This window comes from Berghia stephanieae, chromosome 6 (genome assembly GCF_034508935.2).
Source record: "Berghia stephanieae isolate SIO BIC M18660-M18661 chromosome 6, UCSD_Bste_1.3, whole genome shotgun sequence".
NCBI classification, from domain to species: domain Eukaryota; kingdom Metazoa; phylum Mollusca; class Gastropoda; order Nudibranchia; family Aeolidiidae; genus Berghia; species Berghia stephanieae.
In genome coordinates this window covers 12,463,085-12,482,294 of record NC_088365.1, presented here as the reverse complement: position 1 = coordinate 12,482,294, position 19,210 = coordinate 12,463,085, and the positions used below count along the sequence as shown (strand labels likewise).

At 35.0% G+C, this 19,210-nt stretch overlaps 1 protein-coding gene across 1 annotated transcript in view; it reads left to right on the top strand.

The window, feature by feature from the left end:
• Nucleotides 1-302: 302 nt before the first annotated feature.
• LOC144975771 (uncharacterized) overlaps nucleotides 303-19,210 on the top strand; it is a 166,510-nt gene continuing 147,602 nt past the window's right edge. The window contains exon 1 of the mRNA XM_078919958.1: nucleotides 303-492. The gene's annotated coding sequence lies outside the window, so the exon portion shown is untranslated. The remainder of the gene's footprint in view (nucleotides 493-19,210) is intronic.

Here is a 19,210-nt window from a genome sequence, read left to right as displayed (position 1 = left end):
CGCCGATCCTATAAGATCGTCACTGTCATTAAGATTGTTATGGTTAGAGTTTAGAAACATTTTAACATGGTTAATACATACACTCTTTCATTTTTCCACACCTCTCCCTCACCCACCACCACCACCACCACTACCACTACCGCCACCTCTTCCACCTCCTCCACCACCACCTCCTCCTCTTCCTATTCGTCATTCGTCGTCGTATAGCAAAAAGGAGAGACTCCTCCGGCCCTGCCTGTTTTAGATCGTGTGTGCGTGTGTGTTTGTGTGTCTATCTATCTAGCACTGTGGATTTATACTGTGATCAGTGTTAGTTCGAGACCGCAAGTGGAATTTAGAAATACGTACAAAGTTGTTGGTTCTGGTTCTGGTTTTTGGTTCTGCCTGCTGCTGATGATGTTTCTGCTGCTGCTGCTGCTGCAGTTGAGATAATTTCGAGTTGGATTACCGTTGACAGGCATCGCCTTGGATTACCTACCCCTTGTCACTCAGGTATAATATTAGTATCATTCTTGCTGTTTCTCTACAACTCGTATGCTACATATGTGATAATATTACAGTTAACCATCTCCTTACCAACTATAAGAAAATTGTCACATTCGTTTCGATACAACCAACATTTTTCTTATACAAATTTCTCTTGTACATCATACAATTTAAAGAAAATGAACAGTGTGTTGTAGGGCATGTTTTGCTAAAGAAATTATGTATCGCAGTAATTTTACTGTTATTGTGTCTGAGTGATAAAAAATCTATTTTGTGTTAGTTGGGTGTGAAGTTTTGGGGAAAATCCTGAAAATGGCTGGTAAGGAGAGAGTTAATAAAATTCTGATCAAGTGTGTTTTATGCACTTTTATGCACTTCCAGACAAAATAGACGGGAAAATGCAATATAGATAATATTAATAGTCTCCAACAATTGATTTTTCTTCAACTCAGTATCGAACAACACAGATTAAAAATACCAAAAAAAAAAACAAAAAAAAAAAATCATCTAACAATAATAGGCCTCCTCAATTTCAGAGAGACTAAAAATGATTTAATTTTTTATGAATTATTTTTCTTTTTTTTTTTCTTTAACATTATTTGTTTTCTTCTTTTTATTTTTTCTAGGATTTGTACCATGCGCATCTTTTCCGGGGTTTTTTTTATTTTTTATTTGTATCATTAAACATAACATAACATAATATACTATAGGGCAAAATAGGATAAAATCCCTTGAATGCCCTTAATATTAATAGTAATGCCATAAATCTATTGATTAAAGATTACAATAATGATACACGCGGTAAAGATAGTATTTCAACTTAAATGTACTCATTTATATAATTTTCAGTCTATTTCTAAAAAAAAAAATTCATTATGGATTCGAAACGCCCTGAACTAGACTAGATAGTATTCGTCTAACACTTTCTAGGCCTACCTACCTACATAATGTTATTATCTAAATCATAAATTATACACTTTGTAACAAAGGATCCAACCAGACAGTTAAGATAGCTCGTGATGTTAGTGATAAATTTAACGAGTGTTGTTAATATAAACAGATTAAGTAGTTGTCTAGATTTTGGGTTTATTGTTTAGGATTTCAAATCTTGTTGGATAAAGTCGAATAAAGTAATAAATGAACTGGCAACTTTCTATTTTTTCGATTTTCTGCAATAATTTATTCTCGCTGAACTCAAAAGGCTTGTATCAGCATTTAGAAATGATTGAAACTGGGTCGTAAATTATTTAATTTTTAAAAATCGTATTTTAATGTTTTGTTGTTTTAAATTCGCGCTTAGAGGCTGGTGTTTCGGAGTTATAGCGCTATATACGTTTTCAGCATTATTATTACTATCATTATTATTATATTATTATTATTATTATTATTATTATTATTATTATTATTATTATTATTATTATTATTTTTATTATTATTATTATCATTATTATTATATCATATTATTTATATATTATTATTATTATTATTATTATTATTATTATTATTATTATTTTTATTTTTATTTCAATTTAATCTTTAGTGTATGTGTTGCTTTATTGATCTTTATATTTTCGTATATTTATCATTAAATAAAATATGTGTTTCTAAATTTCCATTAAAAACAACCTTTCTATCTATTAGTAAGTCCAGTTGATAAACTAACACCCGTTTAACTTTATCTTAGTTTGTTTTTATCATTCATTATTTTATCTATTTATTTATTCAATAATTGCTTATAATTTGATTTCTTGTTATTCGAATTATTTTCCTGTTAATTCGTCTATTAATCGTTCTGTCATTAATTCCCTTGTCTATTTATTTATTCATTTTAAAGGGGATATACCTATTGTTTACTGGGTTTGTTAACAAAGTTCTATCTCCATTGCTATGTATATATTTTAATAGTCAAAATGTATCATTCATCTTCTCTCTTCCATTGTATTGCCTATTCACATGTCTTTTAACTCATGGATTCCCGTCTGTTTAAAACTCTGTGATGACTTGGAAAGACAGACGGTCCCATTCGTCATTAATTTGTCCTGAAATAAATATCCAAGCAAATGATAATGATGATGATGATGATGATGATGATGATGATGATGATGATGATGATGATGATGATGATAATGATGATAATCATAGTAATAATAATAATAATAATAATAATAATAATAATAATAATAATAATAATGAAAAATAAATAATATAATCATAATATATATATAATAATAATAATAATAATAATAATAATAATAATAATAATAATATAATAATAATAATAATATAATAATAATAATAATAATAATAATAATAATAATAATAATAATAATAATAATAATAATAACAATATGATAATAATAATAATAATAATAATAATAATAATAATAATAATAATAATAATAATAATAATAATAATAATAATAATAATAATAATAATAATAATAATAGCAATTACAATACTATTAATTAACGAATGGAATCTTATCATCAATATTATTATTGTTATACTACTACTACTAAATTATTATTATTATTATTATTATTATTATTATTATATTATTATTATTATTATTATTATTATTATTATTATTATTATCATTGTTATTATTATTGTTATTATTATTATTATTATTATTATTATTATTATTATTATTATTATTATTATTATTATTATTATTATTATTATCATTGTTATTATAATTGTTATCACTATTATTATTATTATTATTATTATTATTATTATTTATTATTATTATTATTATTATTTATTATTATTATTATTATTATGATTGTTGTGATATTGTTGTTGCTGTTGTCATTTTCGGCAACTGATTTTTTTTTAAAATATTGATCAGTTCTTAAACTGAAAAAAAATTAATCCTCGTCATCTCGTCATTTATTTAAGATACATAGACTCTAGTCTAGATCTAAATTGTTTTACAAATTTACAAAGTTAATTTGTCTGTTATGTAATAATTGTTGTAGTGGCATGTGATTTTTTTTTCGTTTGTTTATTTTGTTAGAAAGTTTGTTTATTTCCTGGGTCATCTTTTTCTGGGTTCATATTATTTTTTATTTTTTTATTTTTTTTATTTTTTTGGGGGGGGTTGGGGGGGGGGGGGGGGGGGGGGTGAGATTGGAGGAGGTTGTTTGCGTTTTTTGTTTGTTTGTTGTTGTTTTTTTTCTTTTGTTTTTTTGTTTTTTGTTTCTGTACTTGTCTTTTGCATTTGTTGACTGTTATGACCCACCGAGACTAACTACACTATTCACAAATTTTTGAACTCAACTGAGATTTTGTTGTGTATTTTTTTTCAGCATAGTACGACTTGCACTTATTTTCAGGTCTGAGAACCCAATTCCTTATGGGTTCGTTGTTGTAATGGAAATCTCAAAAAAAATGAGGTAAAATATTGCTCATTACTACAATGTTAAACTAGGCCCATAAGTGAATTCGGATATCAGACCTGCATATATGTACACGTCGGCAGAGTAGCATTGTGGTTTGATGTTACCGCCTTGTAATAGGATTCAGTAGTCTGATGTCACGCCGCCCGGCAACGGCGGCCATCTTGGTTCTAAACAAAGAAAATCATTACTTTTTAATTCTTCAAGCTGGCTAGAACTTTTCATATGTCTTGTGATTAGAATGTGTAAAAGTCAAAACATGATCAAATTTATGGGGTTTTTTTTTTCCTCTGGAAACGCTTTTATGCTCGCCGGAGAAATATTTGATACGGGCGTTCGCCATTGTTCCGATAGTTTAGAGCCAGTGTTACTAAGTTACCATGCGTCATTAGGAAGGAAGTGACGTTATGACTGTTGAAGAGTATTCCACTCATCTCTGTGTTGACAGAGCGAAGTTGACGTCACTCAGGCCTTTGTTATTATTTATTTGCCATCCATGTTTGTGAGTAATTCTCACTAAACTGCATTAAACCAGTTTAAGGGTACATATTATAGTTTTGCGTGTTGGTCCGTTATATATAGAACAAAGATGACGTCACTCCGGTCTTTGTTATTGTTTTTTTGCCATCCGCGTTTATGAGTTATAATACTCAGCAAACTGTATTAAACAGACTTTAAACGTTCAAGGTTACACATTCATAGTTTTGTGTGTTGGTCCGTTATATTTCCGGGTGGCAATGTTATGAGCTTCATAGCCAAGCGCATACTACTTATACTTCCGGATGTCAGTGTTGTGAGCTTCTTAGCTTCGGAAGCGCATACTATCTACATCGAGACATCGTGATTTTTGCTCACAAGCTGGACTACCAGCCGATTGTGGGCACGCATTGAATCGCATGCAGGCATGAATAGTCTGTGTATAGATAGTATGCAGATGACGTCACTCAGGCCTTTGTTATTGTTTTTGCCATCCGCGTTTGTGAGTTGTTCTCACTAAACTGTATTAACCAGACTTTAAAAGTTCATGGTCACACAGAGTTTGTGTGTTGGTCCGTTTTACTTCCGGATGGCAATGTTGTGAACTCCTTAGCCAAGCGCATTCTATCTATACTGTATTAACCCGACTATAAGCGTTTAAGGTTACACATAGATTTGTGTGTTGGTCCGTTATACTTCCGGATGGCAATGTTGTGAACTCCTTGGCCAAGCGCATTCTATCTATAATTGAGTGTAATAACGGATTTAGGCTTATGTTACGTGGAAGAGAAATCCTATTGAATCAACACAATAAAGGGTTTACGACGAGTTGTAGGAAATAAACCTCAATACACAATCAGCCTATTTATTGTTCTTAACTAGCACTATTCTGTTGTGTACTTTCATAAAACGAGGTGGGATGTTTTTTTCTTCAAAGTTTGGCCAGAAATCTGGTCATTTAAATACCGCCCGATTAAAACCGTAGCCATCGTAAAGTTATAGCCTAACACTGAAACCCAAAAAAACTGGCATTTTGACGTCACTTTTGGCCAGTGTCAGGCTATAACTTCACGATGGCTACGGTCTAAGTGACTACTTTTATTGTTATTCAGATGTCATGTTGTAGTTAACTAGATGGAGAACATGGAATTTAACGTCAAAACAATCTGATTTAGGTCATTCAATCTTCTTTTCCAATTTTAAGAAACAAAACTCACTCCCCTCAAGAACGGGCAGGGATTGTTTTGTATTGTTTTAGTTTGGATTTTTTGGGGGTTGTTGTTTTTTGTTGTTTTTTTTTTTTGTTTTGTTTTGTTTTTTGTGTTGTTTTTTTTTCTCTTGTTCTTGTTTGTTTTTCATTTTTACTCTTCTGGTTTAGGAAATGTATCGATCTAAATAGGAAATTAGAAACTAATTTACATGAAACATTTTGTCTCTTGAAATATTGTCGTGTCTCATTTTCTGTCCAACTCTACTTTATCTTCTATTCCTTTCTGTTTCTTTCCATTCGTTCCTAACTGAATTCTTCTCTCCATCCCTTGATTGATTTATTTGTTTGGCCATCGATTGGTTTCTCCCCTTGCGTGCCTCCCTAATTCATAATGTTGTGTTCGTACTCATCTAGATGCCAATCAATATGTTTACTTGTGTTCTTCATTATGGCAAATATCCATTTATTCATTCACCCATCCATTCATCCATTCATTTATTTATTTATTAATCCATCCGCCCATTCATTCATTCATTCATTCATTCATTCATTCATTCATTCATTCATTCATTTATTCATTCATTCATTGATTCATGTATTCATTCATTCATTCATTCATTTATTCATTCATTCATTCCTCCATCCATTCATTCACTTCTTCATTTATCCTTTCAGCGACTCATTTATTCATTAATTCATTCATCCAATCATTCAATTATTCATTCCTCTATTCATCCAATCATTCATATATTCATCCATTCATCCATCCGTCCATTCCTTCATTCATTCATGAATTTAATCATTCATTAAATCATTCATTCATTCATTCATTCATTCATTCATTCATTCATTCATCCCTTCCTTACATGCTACCTTCATTCGTTTATTTATTCATTAATTCAGTCATTTATGTATTCATTCATTCATTCATTCATTCATTCATTCATTCATTAAATCCTTCCTTAACGTTTACCGCAACTGAGTTCTTCTCCCACTCAATTAATATTTAATATATTATCTTTAACACTAATTTATCCTTCAGATATTCTTCTTTCAAATAATTCACTGTTTCATTTATTCCCTCATCCATTCGCCTATTCCCTCATTCATTCATTTATTCCTTCATTCATTCATTTATTCCCTCATTTATTCATTTATTCCCTCATCCATTCAATTATTCCCTCGTCCATTTATTTATTGCCTCATCCAGTCATTTATTCCCTCATCCATTCATTTATTCCCTCATTTATTCATTTATTCCCTCATCCATTCACTTATTCCCTCATCCATTAATTTATTCCCTCATCCATTTATTTATTCCCTCATCCATTAATTTATTCCCTCATCCATTCATTTATTCCCTCATTTATTCATTTACTCCGTCATCATTCATTTATTCCCTCATTTATTCATTTATTCCCTCATCCATTCATTTATTCCCTCATCCACTCATTTATTCCCTCATCCATTCATTTATTCCCTCATTCATTCATTTATTCCCTCATCCATTCATTTATTCCCTCATCCATTCATTTATTCCCTCATCCATTCGTTTATTCCCTCATCCATTCATTTATTCCCGCATCCATTCATTTATTCCCTCATCCATTCGTTTATTCCCTCATCCATTCATTTATTCCCTCATCCCTTCGTTTATTCCCTCATCCATTCGTTTATTCCCTCATCCATTCATTTATTCCCTCATCCATTCGTTTATTCCCTCATCCATTCGTTTATTCCCTCATCCATTCGTTTATTCCCTCATCCATTCGTTTATTCCCTCATCCATTCATTTATTCCCTCATCCATTCATTTATTCCCTCATCCATTCGTTTATTCCCTCATCCATTCATTTATTCCCTCATCCATTCATTTATTCCCTCATCCATTCATTTATTCCCTCATCCATTCATTTATTCCCTAATATTTGCGGTCTGTTTGGGATACAACACAATGAATGCCGAAAACATAATCTTTTATATGACGATTTTCAACAGATTTACCCGACTACTCTTGACCCTGTCCTTTTTTCTGTATATATGCAACCCCTTTCCAGTGTGATATCCAGATTCAATCTGAGTTATCATTTTTATGCAGATGATACGCACATTTAGGATTCAGCACCACTTAGTAATTTACAGTTCTTAATACAACGAATTACGAGCTGTTTTAATGAGATTAATTATTGGATGTACCACCATAAGTTAAAATTAAATGATAGTAAAATGGGAACAAAGGGATTAAGTTCCCATCCCTGGAGGAGTCCAGATATTTCTTCCTGACTCATCAAGTTTATTTTGTTGTTTTTTAAATTGTTTTTCTTTTCTTTTTTTTTTTCTTTTTTTTTCATTCTTTTTTTTTTCTACTTTGAGAAACTTTATCCGTTCTCCTGAATATTAAAAAAGAAACCTAACCAAGTTCCATCATATTTAATTTATGAACATAAATTCAATTTTTTGGAACTAAACTGTCCAGATAAAATGCTTATTTCGGATCGGAAGGTCCTGGGTTCTAGCCTCGCGCTCGGCGCATAGTTGAGTCCTCAGAACAGACTCAATACTCACATTCTCTCACCGTACTCATGTGTAAAATGAGTACCTGGCCGTTAACAGCGTTGTCGTTGTCCGAAAAATTGTAATATCGCCTAACAGGCGTCATGTCCCGTCCACATGTTAAATGTTGCTGTTGACCAGGGACCCCTTGTAAAGCGCTTTGAGCACATTTAGTGGATATTGCGCTATATAAAAGCTTAACTTTTTTTTATTTGAAACGCTGGGTAACGTCTATCTGTTATCAACACTTTCTAAGAGAATTGATATTATACTTTTCGTATTTATTTGCTATGGTTAGTATACGTTTCATCAGACTGCTAAATTCATCTAGAAACCTTCAACTCACTCAATCCTAAGAGTTTTTTGCTATATTTCAAAATTGGAAAACATGTATTAACATGAACATGTACATAGATAGTTTTATTCAACTACCCATAAACATGTAAAAACTAAACATATTAGCTTTGATACTACGCCTATAATTAGTCTCATAAAAATGTAATAAATAGGCATGGGGTAAAAGTAACCCTGGGTGTAAACTACGGATATAGTCGGTGTTAGGGTTGAATGAGTTAAAGATCAAGTATAATCTCTTTTCCTTTTTTTTTTTTTTTTGTTTGCTTTAGGTCTCTTCCAACACAATTGAGGTTATATGAGAGACCGCTGAAACAAAAAAAAAACAAGCAATCTAACAAAAATAGTACAAATGTAAATCAAAATCATAACCTAAAGATATCTTAAGCTAAATTATAAATAACCAATAACAAACAGGCAGAAGATTTACAGAAAAAAAAAATATCCCCTGTCAAAAATACAATCACAAACCAAAGAAGCAGGATAGGCTAGTAAAGAGAAGAAGAAACGACATCACTATCGGATCGTACACCCATGCGAACATCATAAGTATATGATTCAAGGGTGATGCTCCCATCCAACGACATCACTATCGGATCGTACACCCATGCGAACATCATAGGTATATGATTCAAGGTGATGCTCCATCCAACGACATCACTATCGGATCGTACACCTATGCGAACATCATAGGTATATGATTCAAGGTGATGCTCCCATCCAACGACATCACTATCGGATCGTACACCCATGCGAACATCATAGGTATATGATTCAAGGGTGATGCTCCCATCCAACCACCCGCAATCTCTTTTCCTTGATTTCCCACTGAACTAGTAGCAATAATAAGTAAGACGTGTCTTTGAGAGGGTCTGTCTGTCTCTGTGTTTTCCAAATGATCACATATTATATTATATTCCACTTTAAAATGGACTGCAAAACTCGTTAGTTTTGAGGGCAGTGTAAATCGAGAACCTTTTAAATTGATTAATTGGAAGGATTAGACTTTGACTTGAATTTTAGTCGATTTAAACCGTGGTGTCTAAATAACGTTTAAAGGGCAATAAAACAACGACAACAACAACAACAACAACAATGATATAATAATAATAATAATAATAATAATAATAATAATAATAATAATAATAATAATAATAATAATGATAATAATAATAATAATAATAATAATAATAATAATAATAATAAATGATGATGATGATGATGATGATGATGATGATGATGATGATGATGATGATGATGATGATGATGATGATGATGATGATTAATAAACACACACATACAAATCAATTATCTGTTAATAAATAACTTAATAATAAATAGTATTTAGCACAAATATTCGAGCTCTTACATTATACTAGAGCAATATCCATGAAATATGCTCAAGGCGTCCCAAGCCAACAGCAATATTTAGGACAAAATATAACGCGTGCAAGGCTCTCTCTTGTAAAGCGCTTTGAGCACATTTAGTGGATATTGCACGATATAAAAGCTCAATTGTTTTTCTATATTTTTTCTATTACAATATTATTTGGACAGAGACAACAATCTAACACATTTCAGTCCTGCGTGCGATAAGACGATTTGAATTAAAACGGTAATTAAATTTATGCAACTTTTTAAGTACAGTTTCAATGAGAGAGTTTGCACATTTTGTGGCATTTCTGTAAAGCGTTACACCGAGCAAGAGGATTGGGGAATGTATAATAAACTATTGAATCCCCAAAGGTACGGAGATTGAATACACGCTGCTGCGCTGTGTATCCCTGAGTAAGTCATCTTGCGATAGCTAAGTTTGGGCACTGCACTGCGGCTGACGCCTGGGTTATTCTAGTCTTTGGAGACAAATTTCCCCTATGGGATGAACAAATGCAATTTATTTATTTATTTTATTTATTCTAACATCCCAAGAAGACTCGGCAACTCAGCCAATGTTAATAATGCTAATTGCCTTTCTATTATTTTTTAAACTTGTCATTGGATAATTCATTATTGTCGTAATTTATATACGTTTTTGTTTTATTCATTCATTCATTCATTCATTTATTCATTTATGCGTGTTGCAATACATTATCCATCAACACGGGTATGAATGAGAAAACCGAAGGGTTGGAGTAGTCCAAGAGAGAAGAATATCACGTGATGGCTTGAGCAAAAAAAGGAGTCATTTGAAGCCAACAGGTCCGATCCACGGAACGAGAGGTTATTCCGTTTATATGACGGTCAATGGATGAGAATATTTGCTTGCTACCTTTTGGGAAGAATGCTAGAGTCTTCAAGATAAAATAAATGAGTGTTCCAATTTTGATAGGTTGAAAAGGGCGGGCGTTAAACTTAAAAACGTTGAACCTTGACCTCGGCGTCCGTTCTGTTGACTTTGGGACATTCCATCAAACCGTAAAACCTGTTAATTGGGAACATTAAAGGAAAGCCGAGCAGATAAATTTCCCGATTTGGGGAATCGGCGGCAAGATGTCAAGACGTAAAAAGGTCGTTTTCCTGGGTGTTGATGGAAGGACATTAATGTCAAAACCGGCTTTGGGCGCTGCGATCTGCAGGCAATGAGCTTCCAGCTTACAGCTTTTTGGGTCTGCTATGGTTTAACAGTTACCGTTTGTCGTGTCTGTTTGATTTAACAATCCCTTCCCATGAGGCTATTTAGGACATGGAAGGGAGGGGTCTTGTTGGGGAGGATTTTTGTTGTTACTTTTGTCGATGGAGAAGAGAAGATTGTTTGGAAGGAAGAGGGACTGGGATGATAATAATATGGACTATTTGGATAATGGGGAGTTAAGCAACAGTTAGCTGTTCTTTTTCTATTGTTGAAATATATGTGCGTGTGATTGCGTGTGTGCATTACACACACACACACACACACACACATATGTATATATATAGATATATAAATATATATATATATATGGGTGTGTGTGTGTGAGAGTGCGCGCTCGTGTGTGTGTGTGTGCGCGCGCGTGTGTGTGTGTGTGTGTGTGTGTGCGAGAGAGAGAGAGGAGAGAGAGAGGAGAGAGAGAGGAGAGAGAGAGAGGAGAGAGAGAGAGAGAGGAGAGAGAGAGAGAGAGAGAGGAGAGAGAGAGAGAAAGAGAGAGAGAGAGAGAGAGAGAGAGAGAGAGAGAGAGAGAGAGAGAGAGAGTCTGCGTGTGTATGTGTGCATGTGTTAGTGTATTTGTGTATTTTTCTGTTGTTGATAATAGAGTTCTGTTACAAATGGCGGGGGGAGTGGGGGGGGGGGGGGGGAGAGAGAGAGAGAGAGAGAGAGAGAGAGAGAGAGAGAGAGAGATTCAATATCCCTTAAAGCTGAAGACTTTACTTCTTTTTATCTTTCGCTCTTCCATCTCTATCCACCTCTCTCTCTCTCTCTCTCTCTCTCTCTCTCTCTCTCTCTCTCTCTCTAGTGGTATGCACTCGCTTTCGGATTGGAAGGTCCTGGGTTCGAGCCTCGCGCTCGGCGCATAGTTGAGTCCTTGGAAAAGGTTCTTTACTCACATTCTCTTACCGTACTCAGGTGTAAAATGAGTATCTGGCCATTAACAGCGTTGTCTTTGTCCGAAAAATTGTAATATCGCCTAACAGGCGTCATGTCCCGTCCTACATGTTAAATGTTGCTGTTGAGCAAGGATCCCTGTAAAGCGCTTTGAGCACATTTGGTGGATATTGCTCTATATAAAGATCAATTTTTTTATGAACCCGGAACCGACGTCGGTCCCTTTGGTTATGATTCGAATGCTTTGAGTATAGATAGTATGCGCTTGGCTAAGGAGTTCACAATATTGCCATCCGGAAGTATAACTGGCCAACACACAAAACTATGTGTAATAATGAACGTTTATAGTCAGGTTAACCTTCTCCATACCACCCATAGGAAAATCGTTACATTCGTTACGATGCAGCCAACAATCTTCTTATACTGATTTCATTTTGTTATAGTTATAGCCATAAAAACTCGACACTGTGTTGCAGAGCTCATTTTTCTGAACAAAATATAGAATATACTCGTTGCTAACCTGTTTGAAAAAAACATTAATTTTTTGTTGGACGAGTATGAAATTTAAGGTAAAATTATGAAAATAGCTGGTAAGGAGAGAGTTAATACAGTTTAGTGAGAATTACTCATAAACGCGGATGGGAAAAAACAATAACAAAGACCTGAGTGACGTCAACTTCGAACTATCTATAATTAAGTAACTTGTTGGGACACACTTGAGCACCGTAAGGTGGGAGGAGTCTAACCATCTGATTGATGTCTGTTCCTGCTGGTTCTGCGAATACTTGTGCGGCTATGTGGTCTTGTGGTATGACACTCGCTTTCGGATCGGAAGGTCCTGTGTTCGAGCCTCGCGCTCGGCGCATAGTTGAGTCCTTTGAAAAGGCTCTTTACACACATTCTCTCACTGTACTCAGGTGTAAAATGAGTACCTGGCCGTTAACAGGGTTGTCTTTGTCCGAAAAATTGTAATATCGCCTCACAGGCGTCATGTCCTACTCGAGCACTATAAGGTGGGAGGAGTCTAACCATCTGACGTCAGTTCCTGTTGGTTCTGCGAATACTCTAGTAATAAAGAAAGTAGGACAAAAAGCCAAACAAATTCTCTCTTTTTTTTAAATTGAGCTTTTATACAGCGCAATATCCACTAAACGTGCTCAAAGCGCTTTACAACGGGTCCCTGGCCAACAGCAACATTTAACATGTAGGACGGGACATGACGCCTGTTAGGCGATATTGCATTTGTTTCGGACAAAGACAACGCTGTTAACGACCAGGTACTCGTTTTACACCTGAGTGCGATGAGAGAATGTGAGTAAAGAGCCTTTTCCAAGGACTCAACTATGCGCCGACCGAGCGCGAGGCTCGAACCCACAGGACCTTCCGATCCGAAAGCGAGTGTCATGCCACTAGACCACATAGCCGCACAAACGCTTCCAGAACGTGAGTCGTGGTGAGGCCACCGTGCCTGTATTTACAGACGTGTATAGACCCCTCACGCTTGTCATGTGGAGATTTGACGCCATCGTGTTTACTAACATTGTAATGAATCCCAAATACTTACAAGATTTCCTCTTTGTTTATCTCTCCCTGTCATATCGGTAAGATCTTTTCTATGATAAAACCAGTTTTATTTGCCCTTTATGAGGCAGATGTTTTAATACTGTGAGAGATTCTTTAGTTTTGTTGGTGGCCTATATACATTACAGTTGAAATAGATGATTCGCCCTCTCCTTACCACCTATTGGAAAATCGTCACATGTGTTACGATAAAAAAACGTGAGCTGTTATATAGGGCAATATCCACCAAACGTGCTCAAAGCGCTTCACAAAGGGTCCCTGACCAATAGCAGCAACACGTAACATTTAGAACGAGACATGACGTCTGTTAGGCGATATTACATTTTTTCCCGACAGATACAACGCTGTTAACGATCAGGTAGTCATTTCACACCTGAATACTGGACTCAACTATGCGCCGAGTGAGGCTTGAACCCAGGACCTTCAGATCATACCAAAATGACAACATAGCCGCACATATAAATAGTAGCATGAATTATAGCTTTGCCTTGCCATCTTGATTCGAGTATTCTGCTAATGTACAATAGGGAATGAGATTAGCGGAAGAGTAGCGTCCCTTGATTGGACGTCACCCATAGTCTGTGACGTCACCGCGGAAAAGTTATTAGAGAGAGAACGTCATGTTGGTTGTGCGCATGCGTCTCTCGTCCTCGCTTCCGGTGAAAGCGGCTTGAGACATTTCAAAACCAAATTGACGTTCTCTCTGTAAGGTGACGTCCAATCAAGGGACGCAACTCTTCCGCGAATCTCATTCCCTATATGTCCCCTTTAGTTGTATGTATCAAATTGGCAAGATTTTAAACCTCTAATTGCTTACTTTGGACATGTGTGTGTGTGTGTGTGTGGGGGGGGGGGTGAGCTAGTGATTAACAATATTCCAGCAAACAAAACCATGAGAGCATGCTTTACATAAGCAGGTCAAAACAAGTATCGAATGAATAAGACCAACAACAAGCAGTCCCACAATATTATACGGGTCCTACTATTTGCCGTCCGGAGCCGTCCGAAGCCGTCCGAAGCCGTTCGGCGGCCCAGGAGAGCCGTTCGGAGGTCATCTAAAGCATACTCAAGCCATCCGGAGGCCCTCAGACCTGTACGAACCTTTCCAGAAGTTTCCGCCTTCCGAAAGCTCCTCAAATAAATCCGGACGGCTCCGGACGGGAAATAGTAGGACGGTATTAAACAAGAGACTTGAAGCGTCTGGAGAACCATCAAGGGTCAAAGGTCGGGAAAGATCTTGCAGACCTTCAGTCAGTCCCTGGCAAGGGAGAGAATTCGTCAAAAGAATTAGAGAAGCTGCTGAGGCAACCCAGTCTATTGATTAGGAGGCGGTGGGGCAATAAGTCAAGCCAATATATATATATATATATATATATATATATATATATATATATATATATATATATTATATATATTATATATATATATATATATATATATATATATATATATATATATATATATAATATATATTATATATATATATAAATGGAGTCACTCACTGATTTATTGCCAAAACTTATGTTTCTGTGAGCTCCACGTCGTCAGTCGGCATATTATGTCCGTAGAATCTATATATACCTACCTATTTATCTTTCTATCTACCTCATACCTATTTATTTATCTATCTATCTATCCCATGAAGCATTTCATGGAGGCATTTATAGAGAGGAAACAGTATCTAGTCATTAATATGCAAATGGCATTGACCCTGCTCCTGACGCCTATTAACCTCTGGTGTTTAAACAAAATATAAACCTACTCTCTTATCTTCTTCTTGTTCCACGAAACACACGGACTGATAATGACTATTCGAGCATCTTGGGCTTTTTTTGGTGGCATTTACGTAGGGTACGTACTTTCTTTGGAGGTTCAAATTGGCGGAGTTTTACGATTAGTTAGTTTACAATGTTAAAGATGAAACAAACTTTTATCATGGTTCATTACTGGCTTTTTAACCAACAATTATAATCCAAGCTTTTTTGTTTTTTATTCCATGGAAAAATGTCAATCATTGTCTTTGGTATCACCATCATCATCATCATCATCATCATCATCATCATCATCATCATCATCATCATCATCATCATCATCATCATCATCACTAGTAGTAGTAGTAGTAGTAGTAGTAGTAGTAGTAGTAGTAGTAGTAGTAGTAGTAGTAGTAGTAGTAGTAGTAGTACTAGTAGTAGTAGTACTAGTAGTAGTAGTAGTTGTTGTTGTAGCAATAGTAATGGTACTTTTATTACTGTTAGTCCTAGTAGTACCAGTAGTAGTAGTTCATTTCGTTTATGTTTATGAAAAACGATAAGGACGGGAGGTCATTTTTATACAATAATTTTTTTAAAAATATTCTCCTCTTGGGAATCAAAGTCTTTAACTGACTGAACAAGATATTTGGTAAACTTTGTACAAGATGCTTCGTCAAATTAATTCCTCAGTTCTCTCACAACAGGTGAAAAAGCACGACACACACACACACACACACACACACACACACACACACAGAGAGAGAGAGAGAGAGAGATGTGTGTCTGTGTGTGTTTGTGTCTGTGTGTGTATGTGTGTGAACTGGTTTGATTAACGAGTAATTAATTAACTGATTAGCAATACGCTCTCACCCCACATGCAGTTGTTACTACACAAATATTAGATCGAGGAGAAATTATTAAATTGTTTTTTCAACCTTCGTGAACTTGTTTTCCTTTTCCCTTTCGTTCCTTTTTTTTTTCTTTATACAAACGTATTTGACCGTTAGGTTTTGGGGGTTTTTTTGGGAGGGTTTTTGTTGTTTTTTTTTTTAACCTGGCAGATTTGAGAAGATAGCTGGGGGGGGGGGGGTCAATTTATCAATGTGAATTGGAGGACGAGTTCCCTGGCCCAAATTTTAAATACGTGTGTTTTCCTAGTACTGCGTGCAGAAGAGGGAATTACTTCAGTGATTTTCGAGTGAATCCAAATGTTGAAATTCAACTCTCTCTCTCTCCTTACCACTCATAGGAAAATCGTCACATTCGTTACGATGCAACAGACAATTTTCTCATTCTGATTTCTCTTGTACATCGCAAAATTTTAAGAAATGCTTTTATTACAGCTATAAATACTAAACACTGTATTGTAGAACTCATTTTGCTGAACAACATTCTGTATAGAATGCACTTGTTACTTTTTTGTTTGATTAGGAAAAGTATATTTTGTGTTGGGCGGGTGTGAATTTTTAGGGGAAATTCTAAAAATAAATGGGAGGCAGAGAGTTAAAGTGTGATTATAGATAGTTCGAAGATGACGTCACTCAGGTCTTTGTTATTGTTTTTTGCCATCCGCGTTTATGAATAATGCTCACTGAACTGTATTAACCAGACTATAAACGTTCATGGATACACACAGTTTTGTGTGTTGGTCCGTTATACTTCCGAATGGCAATGTTGGCTAAGAAGCTCATAACACTGCCATCCGGAAGAATAACGGGCCGACACACAAAACTATGTGTAACCGTGAACTTTTATAGTCTGATTAATACAGTTTAGTGAGAATCACGCACAAACGCGGATGGCAAAATACAATAACAAAGGCTTGAGTGACGTCATCTTCATTCTATCTATAGATGATTTCCAATTCTATTTTTTTTTTTTTTTTGGTTCTTTTTTCAAGTCTTGACAACTTCCCAATCTCAGTGCGACGTTGACCGCGTTTGCTTTTGGAACAAGGTTGCATTTCTAAACGAAATTGTACTCCAGTCCACAAGAGTCAAAAAGCCTATGAAGCCTGAAATAAACCCGATTTCTTCAGACTAAATGGAGAGGAAGGTCCAGGGTTCGAGCCTCGCTCGGCGCATAGTTGAGTCCTTGGAGAAGGCTCTTTACTCACATTCTCTCACCGTACTCAGGTGTAAAATGAGTACCTGGCCGTTAACAGCATTGTCTCGGTCCGAAAAAAATGTAATATCGCCTAACAGGTGTCGTGTCCCGTACTACATGTTAAAGGTTGCTGTTGACCAGGGACCCCTTGTAAAGCGCTTTCAGCACGTTTAGTGGATATGCGCTATATAAAAGCTCAACTTTTTTTTTCAACAATAGCAATTACTTGATTCCCATTGGATTGGGACGAATTTCCACGAGATATAACAGACTCTGCGTCTATGCAAAGGTACCTGCATCGATACGACCGGAAGCAATAGCCTTCAACAGTCATGACATCACTTCCCTCGTAATGACGTGTGGTAACTTAGTAACTGGCTCTAAACTATCGGAACATTGGCGGACGCCCTTATGAAATATTTCTCTGACGAGGATAAAAGCGTATCCAGAGGGGAAAAAAAAAACATTATAAATCTGATCATGTTTTGACTTTTACACATTCTGATCACAAAACACATGAAAAGTTCTAGCCAGTATGAAGAATAAAAAGTACCCCATTTTCTTTGTTTAGAACCACGCTGCTTGGCGTTGCTGGGCGACGTGACATCAGACTATTGAATCCGATTGAGATCTTTTCAGATCCTTAGAGTCTACTCAGCGGTGATATTAGGTAGTTGGGTCTATTCTATTTGGTGGAAAGTACTTGGCGCAAGAAAGAGTTCTATCCTATGATATACCATGTATCAACCATCTCCTTACCAACTATAGGAAAATGGTCATATATTCGTTTCGATACAACCAACATTTTTCTTATTTAAATGTCTTTTGTACATCATGACATTTAAAGAAAGTGAACAGTTTGTTGTAGAGTATGTTTTGCTAAAGAAATTATTTATCTATCACAAACATTTTACTTCTATTGTGTCTGAGTGATAAAAATATATTTTTGTGTTAGTTTGGTGTGAAGTTTTGTGGGAAATCCTGAAAATGGCTGGAAAGGAGAGGGCTACACCCATCAACAGTTCATAACTTCATTATTTCTGAATGAATGAGAATCTTCCTAAAACACTTTTGTTTATCTCTCATACCGTTTGTCTTGTTCTTTCTTGCTGAAATTTGATTTTAAGATGTCATCAAGTCGCCACGTAAATGTTACAGTGAATGACATAATCAGTCGGATGGTGATAGGTTTGAACTGAGATATTGACAAGTTTAATTAAAAGGTCAATTTTTCTCAAAAATGAGATCTTGTCATAAATGATTAAATCAACCCTTTTTTACATCTTCGGGAAATATCAAAGCTTAATTTCATTTCTAAATATTTTTTACAGCTAGTCAAGTTGAAAAAGGATGACATTTGAGAAAAGTTGCTGGATACCTTTCCCATACATTTGACCATAAATTCATGAAAAATCACCCGATTTACTTCAAATAAAGATTAAAATGCTCTGGGAGAACATATTCTTTCAGAAAATGCAAAAAATTGCAAATCCAAAATTTTCACCTTTCGACTGATTATGTCATGCACTGACACATATATTCTCACAATAATGAGCAGCTTACGTTACACTAGATTTCATTGTCAAATAATAACTATCTATAAAAAAACGCTATGTTTGAATGTATGAATGAATATTCATTGTGCGCCATTTTTATTTACAAAATTCAAAAACGTGTGCCATAAAATTTGACCTATCTAATAATTCAATTTCCTCGACATATTCTAGACGTGTCTAGGTCTATCTATAATTAGATTTATTTTATTTGT